Source organism: Molothrus aeneus, chromosome 8, assembly GCF_037042795.1.
Source record: "Molothrus aeneus isolate 106 chromosome 8, BPBGC_Maene_1.0, whole genome shotgun sequence".
NCBI classification, from domain to species: Eukaryota; Metazoa; Chordata; class Aves; order Passeriformes; family Icteridae; genus Molothrus; species Molothrus aeneus.
This window is the reverse complement of record NC_089653.1, coordinates 10,899,168-10,925,647: the sequence shown is the minus strand read 5'-3', so window position 1 is coordinate 10,925,647 and position 26,480 is coordinate 10,899,168. Positions and strand designations below refer to the sequence as shown.

General features: G+C 36.7%; 1 protein-coding gene across 2 annotated transcripts in view; it reads right to left on the bottom strand.

Moving 5' to 3' along the window:
* Positions 1-26,480, bottom strand: part of LRMDA (leucine rich melanocyte differentiation associated) — a 610,568-nt gene that overhangs the window by 367,985 nt on the left and 216,103 nt on the right. The gene's annotated exons all lie outside the window — the stretch shown is intronic.

The following is a 26,480-nucleotide window of genomic DNA, read 5'->3' as shown; positions in this document are numbered from 1 at the left end:
TCATACTTTGCAGCTATCATATCTACCCTTCCCCATACAGGCTTAGAGTGATCACAGAATCACTGAATGGATCAGATTGGAAGAGACTACATTGAATCATCTGGTCCAACCTCTATACTTTAGGCAAGGTCATCCTAGAGAACAATTTCCTTCCTATTTTATTTTAAATTAATTTCTCTCAGAACTTACCTCCAAAACAATATTATCCAATACTTTTCACACTCTTCCCAAACACTATGTGTCTTTTTTAAGTCCAAAATTTCCTTAAGCCCTCTGCAAATTTATTCTACAATTTTACCTCCATGGATTTCTCATCAACCTTCAGTCATGGCATTCAGAGAACGACCTACTAGAGTCCATCTAGACCATCTGAATTCATACTGCTCAAAGAGATGTGAGACCTCTGTGGACTGGGCAGACTATTTAGAGAAACTGCATTTTCACTCCTGGTCAGCAGAAGCCAAGAGTGCTTCCAGGACAAAGGATTCATTCCCAAGGACCAGATAAATATTAGAGCTACTCTTTATCACAGAGTCTTTAGAAAGAAGAATTAAGGAGAGTTGCCAAGACTGCACCAATACTACTAGACTGGAAGTGACCAGCATGATTCAAAACTACAGGATTTACCTTTCTGGACAGAGTGCTAGCTGGTGGGGGTCTCCTAAGACTGCACTTCGCCTTTCATTCCCCCTTTTCTACTCCTGCCACTGCTCTGAGGAGGAAGAGAGGCTGTGGGAACTAAATCTACAACAGCAATGGGAGAAAGACAGTGAGAAAAAGTGAAAAGCATTCACCTAAGGGGATGGGAAGGGAAAAACTTGTAGTATTTTTACAATTTATTACAGCATGATGAGCATTTCTTGATTGTCAGGTTGGTTTCTAAAGAAAGAGCACAGGTGGAGAAATTTCAATTAAATGACAGTTTCATTTAGGATATACCCATCTGCAGCACCTTATTTTGATTAGTTCTAATGTGAACTAGCTTTACAATCATGCACTTTTCAGTTTGCCAGCTGTTTTGGATCCCACTCTGAAGTGCCTCATTCATCTTGTACATGGTAGAGGGTATTCCCATTTGGCACCTACATTAGCATTTACTACTGCACAACAGGCACTTAAAAAATAGATAATTCAGTCACAGTACTATATCCATTACTGAATGGCTACTCCGACAGCCTACCTTTTTTTTATTTTGTTAACAGAGCTATTCTATCAGTGTTTCTTCAATGCATATGCCAACTGTGGCAATCAAGTACCTGAAGTAAACTCTGCTCTAGCTTCTTCTTTCTCTCTAAAAATATGTCTGCTGGGCAGATCACATACACACAGAAATTATTTTAAAATCCCCACCAATAAAGATGAGATAGTTTTCTAAATAGCATTTTGAATTAAGTCAAAGAGGACACAAAATATTGCCCAACTGAAAAGCCAATCTGAGTTTAGAATTTAAGACAGAAGTAAGTCTCCAAGTGCATCAGCAGCAGAAAAACAACTCTTTGCTCATCAATCCGCTGAACCAAAATGCTTGTTAAAGTCTCAAAGCATCACTATCCATCAGAATACATCTATTAAATATTTTGATGCCATCTATGTCATCCTTGATTTAACTTCTGATATAACTGCTTTGACCAATTCAATACTTGGAAGTAACTTCAGGGTAAACATGAAATGGGGAGTATTAGAAAATACAGTTGGAAAATACAAGGAAAAAATATGAAATCTTATTTGTTAAAAAACAAAAACCTTCACTCCCCAACAAAGGTTTTCCATGTGACATGTCTAAATCACATGCAAAAGTTGTTTCTGCAGTCTTGAAATAAATCACCCTTTGGTTCAGAATATAAAACTATTGAGATTAGTTAGAACACCTGGGTATCTCTTAATTTGCATTATCATACCATTTAAGGACAAACTTGAACACAGCTTAAATATGGAAATTATCCACATAGATGAATAACTATCCCTTCACCTTGTGAAAACCAAAATCCCAATGTTACTGCTATCCCACTTTAAAGAAACCTGTCAGGACTCTCACTGGCACTGTGAAAAGCAACATGAATGGCAGAAATTTTGATTGATGTCACTGCCTGCCTGTCAAGTGAAACAAGCAGGGCCAACCTAATCACGTTAGATTAGAGGATACAGAGATGATATAATATTTTTGTGTTATAGATATGCATGTAGAGTGTGCATGCACAGAATCACAGGAATATAAACATATCTTTCAAGTAATACCAAGTATCAGAGAACTTAGTATTATTATCAAACTCTCAAAAAAAAAACCTGGGGGATTGGGGTGGGCATTTTTTTCACTTTTACTTCTGCAATTATGTGCAAGTAATGTTCATGGATTTCCAAGACTTTGCAGTAGATTTACATATTATCTGGAGTCCTAATTCATTAGTTTTCTTTTTTGTATTGTTATACTGAACTAAACAATTTTTAAATTAATCTAGAGTGAAATTGATTCAGCTCCTTTTCTAGAACACAGGTTAATCCGCAGATTTAAGTATACAGTTAAGTAATATTCTGATACGAAGCTCAATAAATTCTAAAAAGTGAGAACATCTGAAGACAACAGACCTTGTGTAAGAAGGTCACAGAAAAAAGTGATCTTATCAGGCAAAGCATGCAAAACAAAACCATGTCTAGTTCAGACATGAGAGTGGAATATGACTGCAGCTGTCTGATCATTTATCATTTCAGTATTTGCTCATTTGATAACCTGCAGACTGATAAGTAAAGTAACCAATAAGAAGCACCCCTACACTATCAAAAATGCATTAGTCCAAGCCCTCAGATTAATTTAGAGAAAGGTACCCTAAGAATAGTTGACAACCAAGATACTTAAATATCAGCTGTGAAAAATTTAATAAACAGAAAATAAAAACTCAAACCACAAAGCTAATCCCCCTCCCAGCCACTAGGCTCTGTACTAATCTGAACAGAAAAAAACTCCCCAGACTTGTCAAAAGAAGCCAGAACTACATTTCAGCTGAAAAGAGGTAAGTCTTTGAGTTTAAAACCAAAAAATAAAATGCCCCTTGGTCACATGGCTACAGAGTTCAGAACAACAAATGAACAGAAACAATTTAAACTGCATGACAAACAAACGTTTTATCCTATAAAGTTATAAACTTTTGTTAGCAAGTTACAAACTTTTTTTTTAAATCTGGGCCCTAATCCGTATTAAATCTAAATGTCCATTTTTTATTTACTGTACAAAATGTGTTCCCATAGGACTGAGAAAAAATATAATCTTTGGGATTAAAATAATGTTAAATAAGATCAATTGCAAGCAATATACTTCCTTTCTTTGTCTCTGTACACAAAACAGAAATAGGCCTGATGCCAGATTTTCTTAATTTTGAGCTGGTGCTGGAAGGTACTCAAGTATTTCTCTCTTCCACTGAGACAGTCAAATGTACCAACTCCTCAACAGGACTAAGCCTCAGGTTTTTGTGTTTTACACAAACTTTATCAAACTTGGAACAAGAGAAGAAGACAATTTGGAAATGAGGGTTTAGTTCCCTGACATAGACTGCATGCCCACCTCAACTCTTCATTTCATCTTGAGCCTTTAAACCTGACAGAGGTAGGATCAAATCACTCCCTGAATAAATTGCTACCATGTGTTTTATACAATGACTGCCCACTTGTTGGACAGTAAAGGAGTTTGCTTAAGTGCAATCTATATAAATCTATCTAAATAAATATAATCCCTATCCAGCCATATACAAGTAGGTATTTGCATATAATCCAGGTGAGCCTTGGAAAGGACAGCAAGACATCACAGAAAGCATCTATTGATTATACACACAAAAGCAATACCAACATAATGAACTTAAAAACACAGCCCAGACAACACCAACCTGGCCAAACAATGGCCCTTTCAATGTGATCTCCTCAAGGCCTTAACCTAAAGCAGCAAGTTTTCTATTTGGTCAGTCCATGAAGAAACTGCAGGTTCTGCATGACCCCTATTTTTCCAGTCTCAGATGTGAATTTTGCTAGCTTTAGAAATGTTTTAGGACTTATACAGAAATTTATAAAATGTCAGCTTGAAAATTTTAATTGACTTATTAGCAATATCTCTTCTTTGAATGACCTTTTAGTCCTCTTTATAACATATCACCTACTTTTACTACCTTCTGGCTGACAGCTTTTAATATATTCCTTCCTAGTGGATGATATCATCTGTCCTTGGATGGAATTAACTAAAGCACTACACATTTAAAAGCTGACATTAATCCATATCCACAGATTTTTAACAGCTGCTGGGATAAATATTGTGTTTCCATGCATTAGGTTTTATATAACAATGACTAGTAGAAATAAATTGAGATTAAATATACACTGGCAACATCAAAGCCAAGGAGAAAAAACACTCAGCTGATAAATGCAGTGTTTTAGTGGCTGCATATATCAATGACTAAAAATACTTACTATAATTAGCAATAATAATTCAGTTATAGTGCAAACATAAGGCATATTTGTTAGTATGGCGTTGCTGTATCTCTTGATAATCACATTTTTAAAGAACTTCAATGATGAGAGCATTGGTTCAAGACTCACGGAATACTCTTTATCTGTTTCAAAAAACACAGTAATTATTTCCTGTCACATTCCTTTTTCAAATACTGTATTTAGGTTTGCACCCATAAAAGAGAGGAGTAATCAACGGCCTTAGAGTGGGGATGAACACTGCAAGAGGTGCACAGGGAAGGAAGCACTACAACTTACTGCAGGAGGCACCTGAACAGTAGAACTCCCTGTAAACCTCTGTGAAATTCAGCATTTGTCAAAGTGAAAAAGGTACAGTTCAATAGACCTCCCTGCCCTTTCCTTTTGTCTACGGAAAGAAAATATTCATTAGCAAATTAATGAGAAACATACGCTATGAACTTGAATATGCCTGTAAGAGAGTTCCTGAAAGTGAACAATTACTTGCACCAGAAGCTGTTTAGTAGCCTCCAGAATTGTTAATTACCTGACTAGAGTCAGTAATAAAAAAAAACAAAGGGTATGTTAGGTCTTTGCAAATATTTCTGAAAGTAACAATATTAATCTTCCTCAACTAATGTCCAAAGCACTTTGTCGAAGTTCTTTGGTATTGTTTCCATTCAGATGTTCTTCCATGCCCGCACAAGTTTCTTTGACAGAAGAATTTGTGGGGTTTTGGTTTTTGTTTTTTAACTGAAGAACATCAAACCTCAACCCTCCACCATTTAACAAGAGGACCCCATAGCCCTTTGTAAGGCTTGCTTTCAGGCAAAATATTCCACGTGAATTACCGGAATCTCACTGCTCTAAAATGTACTGAAAGAATATATATTTCTTAAAACTTGACTCACAGAGGCATTTATAGTTAGGATGTTAAGAAGTTCTGGCTACATTTTTTCACACTAATTGCTAACTACAGCATCACAAAGTAGTAAAATAAAACTGAAAAAAATAGATTGACATCCCAATTAACTTACAGCTCCTAATTGATGGTACAGCTGACTTGGCTGAAAATATAGTAAGTTTTGTAACAACCGAATTAACTTCTTTAGCTATGCTTAATATTTTGAAGGCAATTTTATAGACCTATATTATTCAATGTGGTTAATTACCACGTTTCAGTTTATATCTTTCAGGCAACATTTGTGCACCCAAGGGTGAAAGTTCCTAAGGCACAGTTCTAGGACCGTGAGTGATACTGTCTTTTTGTACGGATACAAGTATGGAAGAGGCACATAATTACAGCATTTAAGTCTGATTCCAGAACAGATCAAGCCTGGATTGGGTGCCGATGATGAGATTCACTCCCCTTTAATTTTTTTACCCATTCAACATATTATATGGGGATAGGACTAACCGACATATGTACCCACACAGAAGAAAACAGCCTTTTGTATACTGCAGCATGGCATTAGAGCTGTAAGTGACATAATTGTGCTGACACCTACCAATCCTACGTCAAATATCCTAAGCCTCATGCAACAGACTGCAACCAACCTTCAGCTCTCCTTCTGAAGAGGCAAAAGGAAAAAAAGAATTCACTGTCTTTGACAGCTTCTCATCAAGAAACTGGGGCTCAAAAGATAAAGCTTACAGTCTCTGAAAACACAGGACAAAAGTAATGCTTTCCAGGTTTTCTTGCAACTAAACGGATAACCCAGGCTGCTTTATGATATATTTGTGATTCAAAATAACAGAACTACCAAAGCCAAATACCACTATCATTTTTTAAAAGATGTAAAATCTTTTGCTTTACAATTGAGAACTTGGTAGACAATTTCCACCAAAAACATATTACCAAGATATTCCTAGAGTTCAAACAATTCCTCATATTTATATGAAAACAATTGTGTAACACAGGCAGAGACAATAATGTAACAAGACATTTCTGAGGGCACACACACATTTTTTTAACACACCATATTTGCAAACCTAATTTGGGCATTCCAGATACTAAAGAAGCCTTTATCATATATTTGTATTTCAACCTGAGATACAGTTACCTATTACACTGAAAAATTAAATCTTAAATCTCAGAGATATTCCTGCCATACCACACTATCTTGTACAGGATTTATTACCTTTGTACAAAGATCCCAGAATTTGATTCTCAATTGGAAACCCCAGCTCTTAATAGATCCACATTTTTTAGCATCAAGCAACTTGTGTTTTCAGGCTGGACATTTCAGAGGCTTCTTTGTGGAGATTAAGAGCCTTTAACAAGCCCACAACATATGATCTAAGTATTTCCACATACCCTGAAGTTGATGCAAAGTAGGAAATCCTAAGAAGCTCAGAAAATTATACTCAGGACAGCTTGCCTTAGTCCTGCTAATAGCACCATACCTGTACAATATAAGAATCTTGAGAGTCCCCATCACAAGCACTATAAAAGTCTGCCAGAAAAAGCTGCTTTCACACTGAAAAGTACTGTAAATATGGTTATTACATCCCTGCTCTTGTCAGGGCTGAACATGCCCTCATGGGAGAACTAATAGGTGGTACCACTCCATGGATGCAAATGGCCACTGAGCAGATGTAAAGCGCTATGAAGAACTCCATCCTCCCTCGTGACGTGTACTATTCATGGTAAGAAACCAGCCCCTGGACTACAATGAGAGCTCAGCTGGAGGATGAGGAGAGGCTGGGGAGGAAAAGAGCTCCTAAGAAGGGGAAGGAGAGCAAGAGGGAACATATTAGCAGTTTGGTACCAGCTAATGATAAATCAGACTTGTTAATTACATTTAACATAGTTTTAAAATAAAAAAAGAGAAGAACAGGCAATAGAGTCTTTCTACTCATAGACATTAAGCTCCCATAAATTAAAACTGGAGACAAAATAAACCACAGATTGAATTACTTCCACAGAATTATGTGCTTTTCTCTTCAAGAAAGGCTAGGCTACAAATTAGAAGATGTGAGATATTTTTCAATTGATTGAGATTTGTTCACTTTTTTACATAACTCCTTACTCAAAATCTACACATGTAGTAAAAAAATCCCTGTGTTAGATATTCCTGGTTTATTAAGTATACATATATTTGTATATATGGAGTATCACCTCCCTTCCTTTCACTTGAGAGCTGTAAAAGTTGCACGTTCAGGTAAAACCAGACAGTGAAGGGGTTTATCTAATACCAGATTATGAACACTCTGAATTAATAGAGCAGAAAATCACTGTCTATGTATGATATTTTTCTTAAATTACTTTCCTGTTTTAAAGTGAAAATATATACATACCTATAGATAGATATTCATATATAACATGGAAAAGGTAATATATTTATATGGTTTTAAACAAAGCTTTGGATTGAATTTAATATGTTACAATAGAAATTTCTTCGTTTCACTGGAAGACTTAAAATGTTATACTATTGCCAAACCTTGGGGTTTGTTGTCTGGAAGAGCTAACTGCTTTCTTATGACAAAGACTTGAAAGATATATTCCTTTAATTTTTTTTCTCCCCTACTTCACGTTCACATGTGTTGAAACTCATTGCTTCTGGAAATGAAGATGCTCTGGTGTCAGCTGTAAAATCTGTATCTCACTTCCTCAGACAAGTGGATATTTATTGACAGGGTGTGAGAGAGAAAGAGAGGAGAGACTGCCTGTCCTGGAGCCAGTAACCTTGGTGAAGATGCAATGTCACAAACACCAAGCCATCATTCTCATAGATGTACAGCATATTATTTAAAGGGAAACAAATATCGGCCACTGAATGTCACTGCAAGGACACATCTTCTGCCTCTTAACTAAACTTATCAGTGCAGTGGTTTAATATGGTACCTTTTTCATCCTCCCCTCAAATTCATCTTACAGAGCAGCTCTTGACACTACCAGAGAGCAGTCAAGACTAAGATTTAGTGACGTCTGCTTCAAACAGATCTAGATTTATTGACATTTGTTGCCTGCTTCTTCTCTCAGTAACTGCACACAGGATTAATTTTAACCATTTCTTAAACTCTGGGGAACTGCAAACTTACAGTAAAAACAAAATCAGACACCCAAATTAGTGCTATGTTTCAGATTTCCACTTTTAATTAAAGGACTAGAATTTTAATTGTGAGACCTTTAACACAAAGGGATGGTTTTGCTGGGATTTGGATGAAAAAGGCACATAGCAATCCCTTTTCAAATGGAACTCCTTTTCAGTAGGAGGGGACGATTTATATCTTAGTGGTTTACAGAAACGTGTGATTAACATCTGTACATGAAAATGCTGCAAGAGGAAAAAAGCCTCATCTTTTAATAACTACTTCAGTAGTGAAATATTGCTTGACTAATTCAGCCTTTATTTCTTATTGTGACCTGTACCCTGTAATAACTTCTAAACCCCCAAATTAATACACTCTCTATGCCTCTACTTTTCTAGAAAAATTCTATCTCAGTGGCTAAAAAACAGAAATCTCTTTCCAAAAGGATACATAATTATCTTGGTGTTAATTCTTATAAATTATATGAACTGACTGAATTCACATTTTTCAAATTTAGAAGTGACGCTCAGAACTCAAGCACACAATGGTATAAATGCTTGAGTTCATGAGCAGTATAGACACAGACATCTCTTCCCAATACAGAAAAAAAAAAATTACATCTGTATTTTAAAAGGATGAATAGATGAATACACGCTCCTGACTTTGCTAATGTTAGGTAAAAGTATAAATTTGCAGTGTTCTGTAAAAGATTAGCTACTAAATGAAAAAGAACTGCTGGATGTAAATTTAGAATCCAAAAACACCCAAGAGGCATAACTATAATTATTGCTGAAGGAAGCTGTTTAAAACCAAAAATACATTTCCATTAACAATCAAAATTAGTTTTGATTGCCTTTTTCTCAAGTTTTCAGTGAATAACCTTTGATGATAGCACATGATAATGATTCATTAGAAAAAAACTAATTTGTATTTCAGAAGTATGCACATTAAAAAAAGATACCAATGAAAATCAAATGCCAGAAGATGCAGAGGATTGTTTGGAGAATAAAAGACTTACCATCAGAGTACATCCTGTACTTGTGCATAGAGTTTTACAGAAGAATAATATTAAGATATATTAATCAAAGTAATTTATATGCTTTGCTTTACAAGATACAAGATCCCTCCAAATTATACTATCTACTCAGCATTATCCAAAGTATACTGGTAGGAGAAGCACCACTGAGTACAGAAAAGCTGTAAAAACTCTCTGCAGACTACACAAGAGATATACATCAGCTCAAAAGTTGGATGACAAAATGCAGGTTTTTTACAGAATTTCTGCATGCCAGGAAAACACACTTTAGTTTATGGGAAAAGGCTGCAGTATATCCTTATAACAAGATAAATCTTCAGAACCCTTGTGATGATATCTAATTTACGTGGCTGTCACTGGAAAATGTGGTATAGTGAATTATACACAATACTAAGCTTAATTATGAACAGTAACCTAGAGATCTTGATTAGAAATCATTTGCTCACGACATTCAGAGTCTGTAAAAACAATGATGAATTTATATAGCACACAGCAATTCCAAATAAATTATTCCTAGAAAATCAAAACGAAGGTATAGATTATATAAGAAATTATTTCTTAAGATTGCTGCCAAATTTTAACTACACTATCAAATACAGAGTCAAAGTACAAGAGCTGGAGCCTGCTTTACATAAAAATAGGTCTCTAACATTCACATCAATTCTTTCCATCTTCAAAAGCAGGCATTTACAAACTGTGGGCCAGGTCCCACCAGGCAATGCAGAGCTGGAGGTATTTCACAACAAAGCCCTGGCACAAGCTCTCAGATGTGCTGCCATTCCCACCACTACCAGGCACTTGTCACTCTGCTTCAGCTACTCAAATACAGATTTTCAGAAAGATGGCACCACTGCAGGGCAGGGAGGGGCTTTCCCAGCACACTGAAGAAACTCTCAGAAAGGCAGGTAGATGGTCAGTATCCTTCCAGCTTGCACGTGCCTAAGTTTTCTCACGAAGAGGAGCCCAGTTGCTGCTGCTGTGTTTGTCACATCTACGTCTCCCCTGCTGCAAAAGGGGCACTCAGGATGACTAGGCTGTGTCACAAAACTAAATCAAGGAAGGTTTAATGTGGTGACACGACCTTAAATGAAGGAGGGTCTCTGAGAAATAATAATTTCTAACATTAGCATTTTTTCATCTTTAGTGTAAAGCAAAGGTAAATAAAATGTTAAATTATAAAGATCACTTGCACTGGTTTTACATAAGGGAAAAATTCAACATCAGTATTGAAAAGCATTCACCATTTTACCCTAGACAAGTCCAGTCCCTAACTTAAGCAAAGCCCTCCATCAGTTGAAGAGACCTCCTGAACTATACTATTTTATTTCAGAGAAAGACCTGATACATAGAAGAAGATTACATAAATCATTATTACAACAGTAAACATGTAAATTCTGATCAATAAGTACTTGCCTCCCCCTCCCCCCAACACTAACAGCTGCAATAAAGCTTTAAATGTAAAGCTGAGCACAACCAGCCATAAAAGTATGTAAAATAAATGAGGATAACATAATGAGCAAATCCAACATTCATCTCATAAATATAACATAACGATCACAACTAAAATGTCAGAGAATCTAATAAATCAATATGGGAGGACAGAGCTATCTTTACGCTTAGCATACATAAAAATATATTTACATGCAGGCTTTTTTTATTTGGGTTTCTTTTTTTTAAAATCAAGGATTAAATGAGAAGTACTATAAGAAACTTAACTCCTTATTCACTTCATTATTCAAAATTTGATGCTATTCTTATTTTGGTTTTCTTTACAACTGTAGAGAGCAGACAACAATTTTTCCACATAAAAATATCAATTTACATTATTAATTAGCATATGAAGTTAAAAAAATGTATGTGTTCAGCCCCTTGATTGGAAAATTCAGAGATACTGTTCAAAAGAATCTTTACAAGAGCAGGTGGAGAATTTTGAATAAACTCAAAAATTTTTGGAAAACCAGATGTTTTGAAAATCAATTTATGACAGCGCACATTTTCTTAAGATGATCTGAGAATTTACATCAGGTATTTAACTACAGGTCACATAGCTGTTGCAGTACTAAATCTATTTTATCTGCTATTTTGAAAACTGCCAGGCAGAACAGCTACAATAACAAACAAAATGTTGTGCAGACTCAACATAAGCTGGCTTTATTTTAACTCTATCACTGTTTCAATTTCAAATTCAACAAGTTTTGAGTATTGTTGCATTGAGTATCTGGGTATTTTAAGGACATAAACCACTGAGACCCCACAAGATATAAAAATATTTGCAAGATATTACAGCACATACTAATCAAAACCTGTTCTGTGTCTCTGAACTGGACTTTTGCTCAATCTTTTGCATTCTCCTACCATGTTCCACCAAGTGACACCCATGGCATCTCACTTGAAACATCCCAGTAACACTGTGGAAGGCCCAAGATGGCATTAGAACAGCTGGGACAGGGACAGAGCAGGTCAACATTTCCCTTGGTTTGCCTCCATCAGTCAGGGAACTCAGCATGGGAGTAAAAGCCTTTCATTCAGCTTCAAGAGCACTCTCAAAATGGTGAGTTGTGTTGTTCATCATGGTTATAACCTATTTATAGGACAACACTTTACCAGAAGGGCTGTGCCATCAAATAACACACCATGATACTGTAGCCAATGGCTGTTGACTTTCAAGCACTCAAAACACATCATCCCCAGCAATGAACAAAAATTTCTACGTGCTCTTACAACCAAGTATCTCAAACAGCTGAGAAGGGAAGACCATGCTTCCATATTACAGTGATTTTCATAAGTTTCTAAGTAGACATTCAATCTAAACTAGCCATTAATTATTACAGCCAAAATTAAACCCTAAGTTAAGCAACGGCCTTCCCTTGGCGTTATACTTTGATGGCTCCTCTACCACAGCTTGAATTCTTTCTCAAGTATTCTGTGGCTCAGTGTCAATGTAAAGAGGATTAGCACTGTCATTTGTGTCCCAGACTAGTTAGTAAAACTATTATCAGATATTATCCCAGTCAGGACACTGTGAAAGTATCTTTTCAATATAACTACAAAACACTTGCCAGCAGATTCCACTTTACTTATTTGTCAGTCAGTGCCTTGTTGAGAAGCCTCACAGTGAACCTTACTCCTACAGTCAGGAAATTACTTGCTTAAACTTACTCCTACAGTGAAGACACAAAAAAATGTACTTTCCTCTCTCAGCCACAACTTAGATTTGTCAGCCTGAAGAGTTGTGTAAATCTTGACTTCTAGACTTCTCTTCATACTGCCCTTCTCTAACAGAGACCACAATGGAACTACTTAAACATTTAACAAATTTGCCATGCACAAAAAAAAAACACTACACAGGTTAAGTAACTGCTCTTGAAGTTATCAAGAGAAGCAAATTCATCATCTTGAATCAAAGCATAAGACAGCAATTTTCTAAGGATTTTCTCTTTCCTAATGAGAAAAGTAAGTTGGAGACTGTTCAGCAGCACCCTATATCAGATAACATATAGGACATATAGGACTTGCCAAGAGGATCAATGCAATTAAATTGAGGTACCTCCTACAGAAGAATGACAGCTAATAGGTTTTCTTAGTAAAAACACAGTATTGCTTCATTTGATTGTTAACTTGTATACAATTCTGTAAAATATGAACACAAATTCATCTGAAGTACATCTAACTAAAGGAAAATCTTCACAGCAGGCCACTGCACTCAAATATGATGACACTGTCAAAAATAAGAAATCCTGACACTTCAGAGAGATGTGAAAGAGGTATTGAAATGAAGTTTTGAGACTGACATTTGCAACCAGTTACTGGACTGCTCCCTACACTCACCCATTGCTAATTACTACTGACATACAAATCAAACACCTTTATGCAAGCAAATCTAACGCAACTTAGGTTTATTTTTAAAATAAGTAACTCAATTGCCAGAGTAATTGCTCATGTACAGTTGTTCACATTTTCTCAGCAAAGAACTTTCTTTTGCTTTAGCAGTCTTTAGCAGTCTGTGGCCATCACTGGATTATGAATAATCATAATAGAAACATATTGGACAATAGAACTAAAAGCTCACATCTCAAAGACAGCCTTCCTGACTAACATAGTTCACAGACAAATCCATAAATTACCTGAATTTTGACTGATCCAAATTCTAAAAGCATTCTTTCATTTACAATGTGTAACATAGTTAACAAAGACTGCATGCAATACCCACTCAAAAACATTACTTAGTGTCAGTAGATAAAGACATTTTTACTATACTAATAACTTCACTTCTCTATACTTCACCCAATTAATTTTGTTTTAGCTGAGAACAGTGAAAACTTGCTCATTTCTATGAGGGGACCTAAGTCCTTTGAATAAAAAACTGGTGATTGCATGCAGGTTGCTCTTCACAATGTTAACTCAAAGATAAGGATTTACGCCCTTTAGATCCTCCACAACTCACATAGTTCGAAACTTAAAATATTACTTTATTTGTACCAATAGTTTAATGGTACTGTTGTTTCCAACACTGTCTGCACACTTTAATCTCTGTTGGGTTTGGGACTGGGGATTCTACAAAAAGGCCACTTATGGACTGAGTGGGCACACAGAGGTTTTCAGTTGATCCATGGTATCCAGGTGCAACAAGTGCACAAATGAATAAGCATCAAAGATTAAATCCCTACCATATCACAAAAAAAAAACCTTTACAGGTATTCAGCTCTTAAATCGAATAAAAATGTTTAAATTCCCAAGACAGTCACATACATTAGCCAACAGAAATAGGAACTCTAGACTAATTTAGATGGAGTTTCAGAATAAAACAAATTCCTGGAATTAGGAATATTTTAGTATATTAAGATGCATAGATAAACCAAAAGTGTGTAATAAAGCCTATGAAAAGAGAAATAATGTGACAATATAATATGAGAAAGTTATGAGAAAGTTTGATTTTCAGGAGTAAGGAGATGGGCATATTCCCAAGTGCAAATTCCAGTTTCATTGCCCTATATTTGGTGTTTTTCCAAAATAGCTGAAAAACATACAGTAAACCTATCTAGTTCCCAGATCTATTTATAAGTGGAAGATCCACCACAGTGAACTGCAAATCAAAATAACCATTGAAACGGTCTTTTTTTTTTAAATGAAAAAAACCCAGAGTACACCACATAGGTACAAATAAAGAAATTAAGTCAGGAGGGGTGCACAAGAGAACACTGCAGTTAAAATTATTTTCATATTCCACACGTTCCAAAGCATTTGTGGCAAACTGGGAAAAGAATTGCATCTGTTTTCTGTCCTCAGGAAAAAAAAAACCAAACATATTTAAGCAGAGTTGCATATGTATAAGTCATCATAGTATATGTTTTATGATGCCTCAATAGAAAATAATATGAAGTCATATTTTTTTTGTGCAGAGAGATAAAAGTCCCACACAATACATATTCATATGTCTTGCTCTCTCCATAACTGATTGTCTAGTGCACGGATCAAGTATTGACTTAAAATCAGATAAGCATACATGGAACTGAGTCTAACCTTTAATACACTATACTTTTTTAATATATTATTGTTATATATTTTCTTAAACATGAACACACTCTTCTTTCTGTTTTTCTCTGTTATACACACTTTCATCCTTTTTTAACCATTTCCTTTCAGCCTTTCTCACCTACATATTATGATGTATAATGTGTTTCCCATATAACCTCAACATCTATAGGCAGTTTAGACCACAGGAGACAAGAAAAGCTGAAACTATATTCCAACATCCACAAGAGTAATGACATTGTTCAGCATTTTCCAAGGAATGTCCTATGACCATTCATCTTCTCTCTGATTCAAAGCACATCTACTTCTATTTCATTAAATTACTGGCGATATGAGCAAAGACACATTTGGGCAAAATCAAATGATGCACACACATGGAGGTTCCTGCACAGCAAAGAAAAATTAAGATATTGCACAAGGAGTGCTCAATAACTTCAGGGAGAGCATGGTGGGTTTTTAAAAGCCCTACCGATATGTCTTCATATCTAAATATACATAAATGCATACACAGATATAAACTACAACAGAAATACACATACACTTTCTGCAGGGACTGTTTACCTGTCATTGCAAATTCTTGCAATATGTTGTTTAGACAAAGGCACAACACAATTTCAAACTAAACTCGTTTGCACGCCCATTTTTTTCTTGCTCCAGACCTTTTCATTGACAATTTTTCTTATTGCCATGTAATTGTATCTAGCTAATAAATGAGAACCCTCTCAAATTCAAATTGACTGGAGGAACCCTGCCTAACAAGTAAGTTCAGCTTCAGACTGACCAAGGCATAAGGCACAGCTATTATTCTGACAAAAAAATTTTCTTACAGAAATATGTGCTGCTTTCATTAATCTACACTTTTGGGTACACTCTCTGCTTTCCAGCAGTCATCCTCCAAAAGGTGGGTTACTTAAGAAACAATTAGGTGCGTATACAAAACAATTTGCAGGCAGTCTTACTCCTTCAGCTTCCTAAGTGAAGTGCCTTTCAAGGCTGATTTATAACACTGTCGTCTTCAGAAGGCAAAATAATTAATAGGAGCACGGACTTCTAATTTCAGTGACTTCCAGAGAAAGTGGATTTCATTTGATTTATGATGGCCGGTGACTTTGCATTTTATCAGTTCATTCACTCATTATTTATGCTGATGACCAATTTCAATGGGTCGCTATCATCTAACTCGCTACTAATCAAAGAGAATTAGGGTTCACTGCATTATTTAGAAGCCGCTAATTTATCTTCAGAACAAGTATCAAGAATAGTTTGGGGCCTTCTACACTAGGAAGAGGCACAGCTGGCAAAGTCACAGCATTTGCGTGGTATTACAAATGAATGTCATAGGGGCTACTTGCACGAACTACTACTATTTACAGAAGTTTTAAAACAGGCACACTGTATAGACAGAAGACAAATATGAAACATTTAAACAATAAAATGAAACACTTCCCTTCTGACCTCCTACATCAAAATATTTAAAATATGTGTTTTCTGTTCCCTTTTCAAGCAATTCAAAGATGCTTTATTTTAAAAATTCTCTCTCCTTCTCCCTGTTAACTAAATGGAAATCTTTGCACCAAAACAATCCTAGCTGGTATATTTCTCATTTTAAAACCATAAGAATATATTTCTAGACACAAGAAAATAGATCAAACTAAAACTTAAACATACAAAAATTGAGTTTTATCAGCAAGCAATAACACCAAATAATAATCAATCATTTGAGGAAAAAACTACCCAATAAGAGAGGGGGAAAAAAAATTAGTTGCCTGTTTTGCTCTTGGTGAGCAGAACACAAAAACCTCATTTCAGTATTTTCACTTTGCCACAAATCAGTCCTCTGTTTTCTGCAAGGTTTCTGTACAGCCCACCTCATGCAAGCCATTCAAAACGCAGTTAGGCTTTGGGAGTAGGTGCACAACCTTTCTAAACACAGGGGAAGTACACGGCCAGTAAGCTCATGGAGAGGCAGCACCATGGGCCAGGGAACAGTTTGATCCTTCTCCTAACAGAGCAACAGCCTTTACTTCATATAATGTAAGTTTCAAATGCTAAGGAGGGGGAAATAGATGGGGAAAATAAAACATTAAGTCTAGAGAGGCACAGAAAAGCAATTATTTACTGGGGCCTCCACTCACACTTGCAGCAGTCTAACTGAAAATATCATCTACTCCTCCTTAAGCAAATCAGTTTAAATGTGGAAAATTGAAGACTTCTAAAGCTTCTCCATAATGCAAACACCCCTTGGGCAAGAAGGAAAACTGTCACCTTTCAAGCCAGAGGAGGAGTGGACCAGCATCAGCATTTTGCACTTCTCTTACTCTCTCCCCACAAGCAGGTAGGGTGTCAAAAGATGGGAAGTGATGAGACTCCAGGAGAAATTCATTTTTCCCCCTCTGTTTATCAAGGGATGTGAAACAGCCCTGAGCAGCTGCCAACGCCATGTGCTCACTGGCACTGAGAACCAAACCCCTGGCCTTGGCTGGCCCCAGCTGCCCCAAGAGAAAAAAAATGCACAAAAAGTCGGTGGCGACAGCAGAAATAAACCTTCCACCCAAGTGCCCCTGTGCAGGCACAGCCCCTCATGCTGCTGGTCTCTAAAGGGAGTTTAACTGGGGCTGTGAGGGGATCTGCCATATCTTCCAGATGAAAGGGGCATTTAGGGTGAAAAATAAAACAATGTCATGCTCCCAGGGGAAAAAAACCCCATGACAAATACACACACACACACAAAACACACTCCAAAACATAAACATGTTAACAATATGATATTTCAGAATATGAATTTTTAACACACTTCATAGAATTATAAAATATCCTAAGTTGGATGGGATCTACAAGAATCACCAATGTCCACCTAAAGATTTCCCTCCTCAAAAGATAGCCATTTATAGAAGATGTTTGGCAGCAATTTATTTAAATTCTTTAATTAACTTTTAAATTTTTTTTAAACAAATCCTTCACCCTATGCTGTCAGAATTGGGGTTTTTACATCAAGCATGCACATATGCCGTGTTGCCTGCAAAGGGTGATTGCCATATATCTTCGCTCAGAGTCTGAGGCCAAGCCACTGGAACACAAAAATCAAAAAGTACAAGCTGAATAATCATACTAACACATGACTCTGAAACAAGACTGTAGAAAGAAAGAATTAGGGAATAATTATATAGGGCTACCAGCTTTATTGGACAAAACTAGTATTTTTGTTGCCAAACAATAATTACTAACTGATTGAAATGACTAAGTAGCCATTCAGATTAGTGTTCATCAGAGTTTTGTTCACATAAACACAACATGCTCATCATACTAATGATCTGAAATAAAACCCATGACTTGGCATAGTTTTCTGCACCATAACACAATTTACATTTCATTGCTAGCAAAATCAAGCTGAAACATTGGAAACCAGTTTATCTTTACACTAGTTTGGATTTTCTTTGCTGTCAATGAGCATTTAAGCATTTAAAGGATTTTTCTCAAACAAACATTTATACCTAACTTACCACATCAAGTAACTTCTGTTAGTAAAAATTGACTGTACATTAAAACCTTCTATTTAAATTTCCTCAATATATCAGTAAGGCTAAAGTCTTTTTTCTACTAACAAATGCATTTTTCAAAAAAAGGAAGTAAATAAATGAAATCTGCAATTTTTTTTTTTATTATTTAATGGTAATTAAAAAATAAAAGTCTTCAGTCTAACCACAGCACACCAAGTCATTAAATATAATACTATGAAAAATATTCTTATGTATATAACTCTCCTTGCAGGAGTCAAAGTGAATATTTTTTTTTTGTGGTCAACTGTCTGTTTTAAAATTTTCCATTTGCAGACAAAATTCATAAATGGCCTGTAACATATAAAACTGCTTATACACTTCCAAAATCCATTTCTATAGCCAGCACTAGGCCAACATTCAGAGTGCATGAAAAAAACCCTTAATCTATAGAAGGTAAATAGAAGATACCACTACAAATGTGAAAATGGAAGGGTGGTAAAAGATCAGGATCTTTGTAGCATTTTCATCATGTGCTTGTTAATTACATAAAAGAAGTTTAATTTATCTGCTCCAAGTACTGAGAAAGTGAAGTCTCCTGAATATCTCATTCATACAGACAATATAATAAGGTAATTTATAATTTCTGAAAATCCTGAGGGAAACATCAGGAAGGAACACCTAGATATCCATAATATGTCACATGAACATAGAAAAACCAACCCCACACTAGCTTTCCAAGGACCAAACTCCTTAAGGAACAGAGAATAACAAAACAATACAAAGGTGTAAGAAATAGCTTAGGTAGTGAGTGAAATAAAGAAACTATTTATTCTGTGCTGAAAAAAATCATGAGACCTACATGAATACATCCACTAAGGCCAACTGAACTACACATCATTAAAAACAGACATATAGGGAAAATGCTCCAAAGATTAGTTTACATGAACTGGGGCAGCAAAATCCATGAACATTGGCACAGCCCTTAGTTGAGTGCAAAAGATCTTTATTGCTCTGTGTGGTGGTTTGACAGGAAATGTGTTTTTTGGGATGCTGTGTTTTTGGCCAATGGATATTCAGACTTTAATATTGGCATTTAACCTGGCCATAGGGACATTGGACATGCCTCTGAGAACACAGGGTTAAAAGCAGAGCTCTCCCCTGGGAGGGCTCTCTTGGGTTTCCGGCGGGAAAGAGTTCGGGTCTCTGCCCCAGCCCAGCTGCTGGCTGGGCAGGGGGAGGGGAAAGCCATGTGGCCAAGAGAGGTAGGCCTGAGCCCCGGGGTGGAAGGGTGGAAGAGAGAGAAAGAGAGAGAGACACCGGGAGCCATAGGGCAGCCCCCCCTGAGAGACACAGAGAGAGAGAGAGAGAGAGAGCCGCTGCCTGGGACTGTAACCTTGAGACTGGATAAACATGGGCCTGTGCCGGCAGCACGGCTGGGACGGAGAAGAAGGGGGGGTTCAGCCGGCCGCTTGTAGGAGCTTTTAACCCCTTTTTGGAGAATGAGAACTTTACAGAACATTGACCTCTCCTGGAAGATAGAGTGGAAGATGAGGAAGGAAATGTGCAAGTGTGAGAGAGGTCTGGGTGAGCGAGAGATAGTGGAAGAGTAGAGAAGAATCCTAGTGGGAAGAGATGATGGAGTAGCTTTTGCTGGACTCTTTTTGTATAGCCATGGACAGAACCATGTTCCTTGTGATACAGAGACTGCATTCTAGGGGGAGGCAATGGCCTCAGAACCAAGAGGGTTCAGTGTTGATGCCCCTCGGCCCCAGGGGGTGAAAAAATATGGGGGGGACAGGTGTCCCAAAAGAGAGATTGTGGGGACAGGTGTCCCAAAGGAGAGACTGTGCCTTTTTTGGATCGGGACAGAGCATCCTTAAAAGACAACCCTAGAAGCAGCTCTGGTCCATGTTCAGTGGTGAGAGCACTGGACATGAAAAGGAAGAGGTCACGACGGCAGATGTACTCCGGGCGGTGCCACGAGTGACACGGAAACACACGAAGCTTCGACTGTGTTTCCAGGGGAAGCCCATGGTACAAGAAGGACTCCTCTCCTCTTGATGAACTGAGGATTGATTGTCTAAAGGTGGTGCTGGACCGAGAGTTGGTGATTTGAGGAATAAATGTATTGTGTTGGAAATTTGGTGGGGGGAGGAGGAAATGCATTTGTGAGGTTTTCATTTTCCCTGTGTGTGTGTTCCTTTTTATCTGTAGTTGTAGAGTAGTTAATAAAGTTCTGGTTCTTTTTTCCCTAAGTAGGAGCCTGCTTTGCTTATTCCTGGTCACATCTCACAGCAGAAACCAGGGAGAAGGTATCTTCATGGGGGCACTGGCATTGTGGCAGTGTCAAACCATGACACTCTGGAATTTCCATACATTATTTCTGTGTGTCTCCAAGATCGTTTCATTGTGATACACAAGATGCACCACAGACCATGAGTGGATTAATCTCAGCATGAGAAAGAAGTTTTACAGTAGCTAAAAAATCCTAGATCTTTTAGAAGACTGAAATTCACGTCTTAGCTTCGCACAATAGTACAGCCCCCAGACTCTGAAGAGGTCTCCCTTACATGTACATATCTCAAGTCACTGTTTGTGATAAATCCTAAACTCAGAAATAGAAAACAGAAGCAAATAAACAGCCCCAAAAAATACCCTCAAAGCAAAATCTTAAACACAAAAAACCCCACAAAAATAAAAAACCCACCCAAAAACCAACAGAAATGCCCCAGAAAAACAAACAAAAACACCAAATAAAAACCCCAACATTTTTAAAGAAATGGGTTCAATGTGGAAGAATGTGTCCTCAAAAGAAATTTAAATGGTGCGTCTCAAAAGATCTTGCCCTTTTTCACCTGATTTGGCACATTCTTAGAATAAATTTTCCAATGGCTACTCGATTTAGATATTTTTTAGAAACAATTTTTAGTAATTATACATTTATTTAACAATGCCATGAATTAGCATGAAAACCTCATTTTCTGTATTTTCTCTGTAAATTGAGATTCTTTGCATTCCCAAAAACTGAACAAACACATTTTTAGACTCTGATCTGACCCCTCAAGCAAGCAGCTGTAAAACTTCCATTGTTCATGAAATCCTGCATATGTACATCCCCAAGTCCCCCTCTTCCATTCAATATATATGAAAATGCAATTTACTGTACGTCAAATGAAAAATGCAGTTTTCAAATGCATGACAACAGGTGCTAGTTAAATGATCAGACACTATTTGTTACCTAGTCTCTTACTCTCATTTGCAGCATGATAAATTGCATTTTAGCAGAGCACTGCGATCTAAGGGGTCTTGACATGCTTTTATTGATTTGCATAGGTTATATGCATGTATTCCTGTTTGTAGGCAAATAGTGCCACGAGTAAATTCAAGTCACCATGCCTCTGTTTCAAGAAAATTGCAGTCATCACAGGGGAGCCAAGATGGAGTGAGGTTGGGTAAAAGAGACACATGCAGCCCATTGGAACCTCAGAACCTCTATTAAGATTTATAGGCTGCAGGATTCTTTTGGGCTTCAACATTATTCTTAGTAAACCCTTTCTGTCTTCAGCTGTTTATAAAAACTGGCAGCTTTAGCAAAGACAGAAGCTTACGTTGTAGGTAGCACAATTTAACATAATAGTGATAGCCTGTCCTCTAAATATCCTGATAGTGAATTTGAAAGAGAAACAGTGCATACCTCGATTCCCTTTACCGTAATTTGAAAGGTTTTTGTATTACTAAGCAGTAATCTTCCCACCTGCATTTCCATAACACTTTGTGGTCCCCATTAGTTGAGACTAGTTAATGTATCTGTCCTCTTTTACATCTTCTCAAGTCAGGCATTATCATTATTTCCCTCTTAACAAGAAGGAAAGTCTCCTGCATAGAAAGCTCAAATACCTTCCCTATGGGGTAAAAATAACAGCTGTAGAATTAGGAATTGAAACTTCCATGCTGGTTTTCTTCAGGGTGGGAGCAATGTGATTAGTTTGGTATCAGCACATGCACACATGCCAGCACTCAGCCCATCAGCTGAAAGAGAGCTGCTGCAGCATCCACAATACCCCCACACAGCAGGATTATCTCAGCCCATGCACACACATCGTTCTGTATCACAAACGTTGGAGCTGGCATGACACGCTCAAACTGGTGTCAACCTATCCAGGCTGCTGATCCAATCATTTCCTTGTAAATTTGCACATTACTGATAAAGGTTCAGGTTACTGGGCAAACTGTTAATCTATCAGGAAAAGGATTTAGACTTGACAGGCATACTTACACCTCAGAGTATTCAAGGGGCTCTTATTTATATGTTATTTCAGTACTTAAAATTTATTGAAGAACTATTTCAGTGTGGTACTTAAGCATTAATTTTGATGGAATTCAAGAACTATATTCTTCTCCCTGTACCACAAAACCTAAAGCAAATCAGAATTAAATCTAATTGTAAATTTAAGCTCTGAAAGGTACACACAACAAATATTAGGAAAAACATGGGATAAAATTAAGGCAATAAAGAATATAGCTTCTCAGAAAACATCCTAATTTGACTTGGACATTTCCATTCTTGAGTTACTAATAATTTCTAACTAGAACTACTGCATGTGGGCCCCAAATAAAATCTAAAATAATTTCCCCCATTATTAATTTCATTAGCCAACAAGCTTCCTGGTTTATGTAGATTCTATTGTATTTTTCTCAACAAAGAATGGACTACAGACTGTCTTTACAAGGACTATAACATTTAATGCATAAGGACATCAAGATGAATTCAAAAAACATTTTTGCTTACTTTCCACCCAGGATATGTTTCCATACAGTTTAGCAGATGAAAATTATGCGCTGACTAAGGAGGAGCACAATGGGGTAAGAGCTATATCTAATTTACACTTAAACTGAAAACTCATTATTGAATATGATTTTTTTTAAGATTAAATCTACTTGGAAAAGCCATGATGAATAAGGGAACATTGCTAAATAGTCTTGTAAATTGACAGAGAAAACTATCCCATTTGGAATATTTGCAACAGACAAATGACTATCCCATATATTTAAAACTTCCATGTTATGTGCCTTTGCTGAAGTAGTATTTATATAATCTGTCTAGGAGATTGACAGGCCAGCTACCTTCAGCTGGTCATTTGTGTTTCTACACTAAGCCTTCAATTGGGACAACTATTTGTGGAGCTGCATGGCAAGCAGCAACAGAGAAATGACATGACTAGGAAATCTTCTTTTCTTAAAGAGCTTTTGACACAGATCAGTTTATGATCTGGTCCACCACTCAGTCCCTACTATAATAAGAATGAAACAACTGAAGGAAGATGGGAGAGTAAAAGTCAATAATGCAACACCACAACAAAAGGCCCCTATGCACTAGGTTTCAGAAGAATTTCAAAAGGAAATTTGAAGAGGTAAAATAAGGTGGCTTGTTAAGCACATTTGGGAATGTAAGAGGCAGCACAGTGGAAAGAATAAATTCCAACTTTAAAACAGTTTGTATAAAATATGTTTACATGCTTAGTACTGAATTTATTAGGACATATGATCTTATGTAAAGGCATGGGAATCTCTAAGCAGAGCTGGTCCTGACAGTTGGACACTCGCCCATAAATGACAAGATAAATTTTCTTTACATAGGTGTTGAGTATTATTGGGCAAATTAACAGAATTTTTGTTTCATATCAGAATATTTTCTGATATTTTTCAAATCATTTATGCACCTAAGCCACTGCCAACCAGTTCCTTCAAGCCATTTAGTTTTAGAGAGAGAAAGCACAATATCTACAGTGGCCTGAATGAATTCTTGCCTCCTTTCACCCTCAACACTCTTCTTTACTTAAATCTCCAGAAATGCTACCTGGAATAACAAAAAAAAAAAAAAAAGTTGTATATTACCACTCTTATCAGTGAAAACAAATTCTGATTTGAGAATATCAGTTTTGCCTCTACTGAGCCTGCTGGGCTCAAGCTCTAGCCCCATATTCATATCTATGGGAAGCCTACAACAGCAGGCCTATGTTCCCAACTTGGCAAAGGTTTTGCCTATTAAAGCAAACTTTTAGAAAAAAGTCATAGTTCCAACCCCATGATTTTTGCTCAGGTCATTAACACAGGCTGGTACTCAAAAAGAATATCCACCAGTCCCCAGGACTACAAGTATTCCTTGTCCCAAATATAGAAGACCAGTTTGTATGTCCTTCCCATCCAGGAGACTAAAAACAAGCTACCAGAAGTGCCTCAAACACAGTGCTTTACACAGGAAAAGTCTCCTTTTGGGCAAGCCATTAAACACATCTAGAATAGTCCAGCAACTTGACTAGGCAATAACAGTTACATGAAATCAAAACACAGAAAAGTATGACAATTAGGAAGTATACCAGCTCATTTCTCCTTAATTACAATAATTCTCATGTTAAAAAGAATCTACAATAGCTTTTTCCACAACTAAGCAATTAGAAGAAAAATCAAATTCTGTGTACCTTGTCAAGACAAAGTTGCAGGAAAAAGTGGGGGGGAGAGAGGAAAGTGGGTTTAGAAGTTTTATATTGCAAAATTCCAAAGTCTGCAGAACATAGAAGGGGTCTTGGAATTTCTTGCTAAAGACCTTGCCTCTGGTACAAATCACCTATTTGTATGAACCTCAGAAAATACATGAAAGGTTATTCAACTCCCCCTAATGAAAGGAATTTAAAATTTGTGGCATGATATTCCATAATTTTTCTATACAACATCTTCGCTAACACTTCAAAAGCCATCAAAAATACAACAAGAAAATCATAATTAATATTACAAAACATAGATATGAACAAATTAGAATCAGTGGCACTATGAAGTTACTGGTTTTCTCCTCCTTATCTGCTTTGTGGAGAAAAAAAAATAGGATTGCTTGATGAACTATTAGTTTGCTGGTGTGAAATACTTGAAAGAGGATCATTTCCCTTCTGTGATGTGTCTATACAGGGGATGCAGGCCTTTACACAGAGAAATATATTAGTAACACTGTATCACCTTTCACATTTATGGTACTTCAAAATCAGATTTGCTCCATTTTTCTGCTTTCTCCTCCCCTTGTTTCAAGGTCACCTTCCTGCAACTTTAACTGAAGCTGCAGTGCTGTAAAAATTTTTTTGTACTTAGAAAAATTCCTGCATATGAATATTTGGATCATACTTGTGCAAGGATAAGGGCACATAGGAAAATTCCCAGAAACCTGGCAAAAACTTCAGGAGAAGAGTGCCCTTCTCATGAAAATATGTGGGAAAACCTTTAAGCATTTAAGCTTTTTTTTTCAAGAGCATGCCTTGCTGTAAAAGACTGCACTGATTTCCTGATTTCTAAATTACTAATAATTAACATGAACTAGCACATGAAAAAAAAAAAACAACATTTGATAAACTGAGAGTAAGCATTTTATAGTTGTAGATGACCACCACAAAAGCAGCTCTCCATCATGAAAAGAGGATTGTTAGGTACCTGTAAAAGTAAACTTGAAATTCTGTAGTTTATCACCACAGAAGAAATTATTTTAAAAAACTTTGATAAGTTTAAATGCACTCCTCCAAACCTTTTGGACATCAGGACTTAAAATCTTATGCAGGGATAAACATTGCAATTAGCATTGCAAGACTGAAAATTTAAGAAATTCCTGGAAAGCTGACAATATATAAAGGAGTTTTCTCACACAAACAGAGAAACAAAAAATCAACATGAAGTTAAATCTTCAAAAACCTAATTCCATGGGTCAAATGGATTTTCAGGATATTCATTTCACATTGAGACCTGTATATTTAAAAGCTTGTCAAATAAAGGCACACTAAGCAGAAAGAAAGCAGCCGTGTCAAACCATACATGCAAACTCACAAAGCTGACATGACATCACCATGTGTAAATGCGAAATCTATCTGCATTTTAGTAGCCCTCTAGCTACACCCCACTCC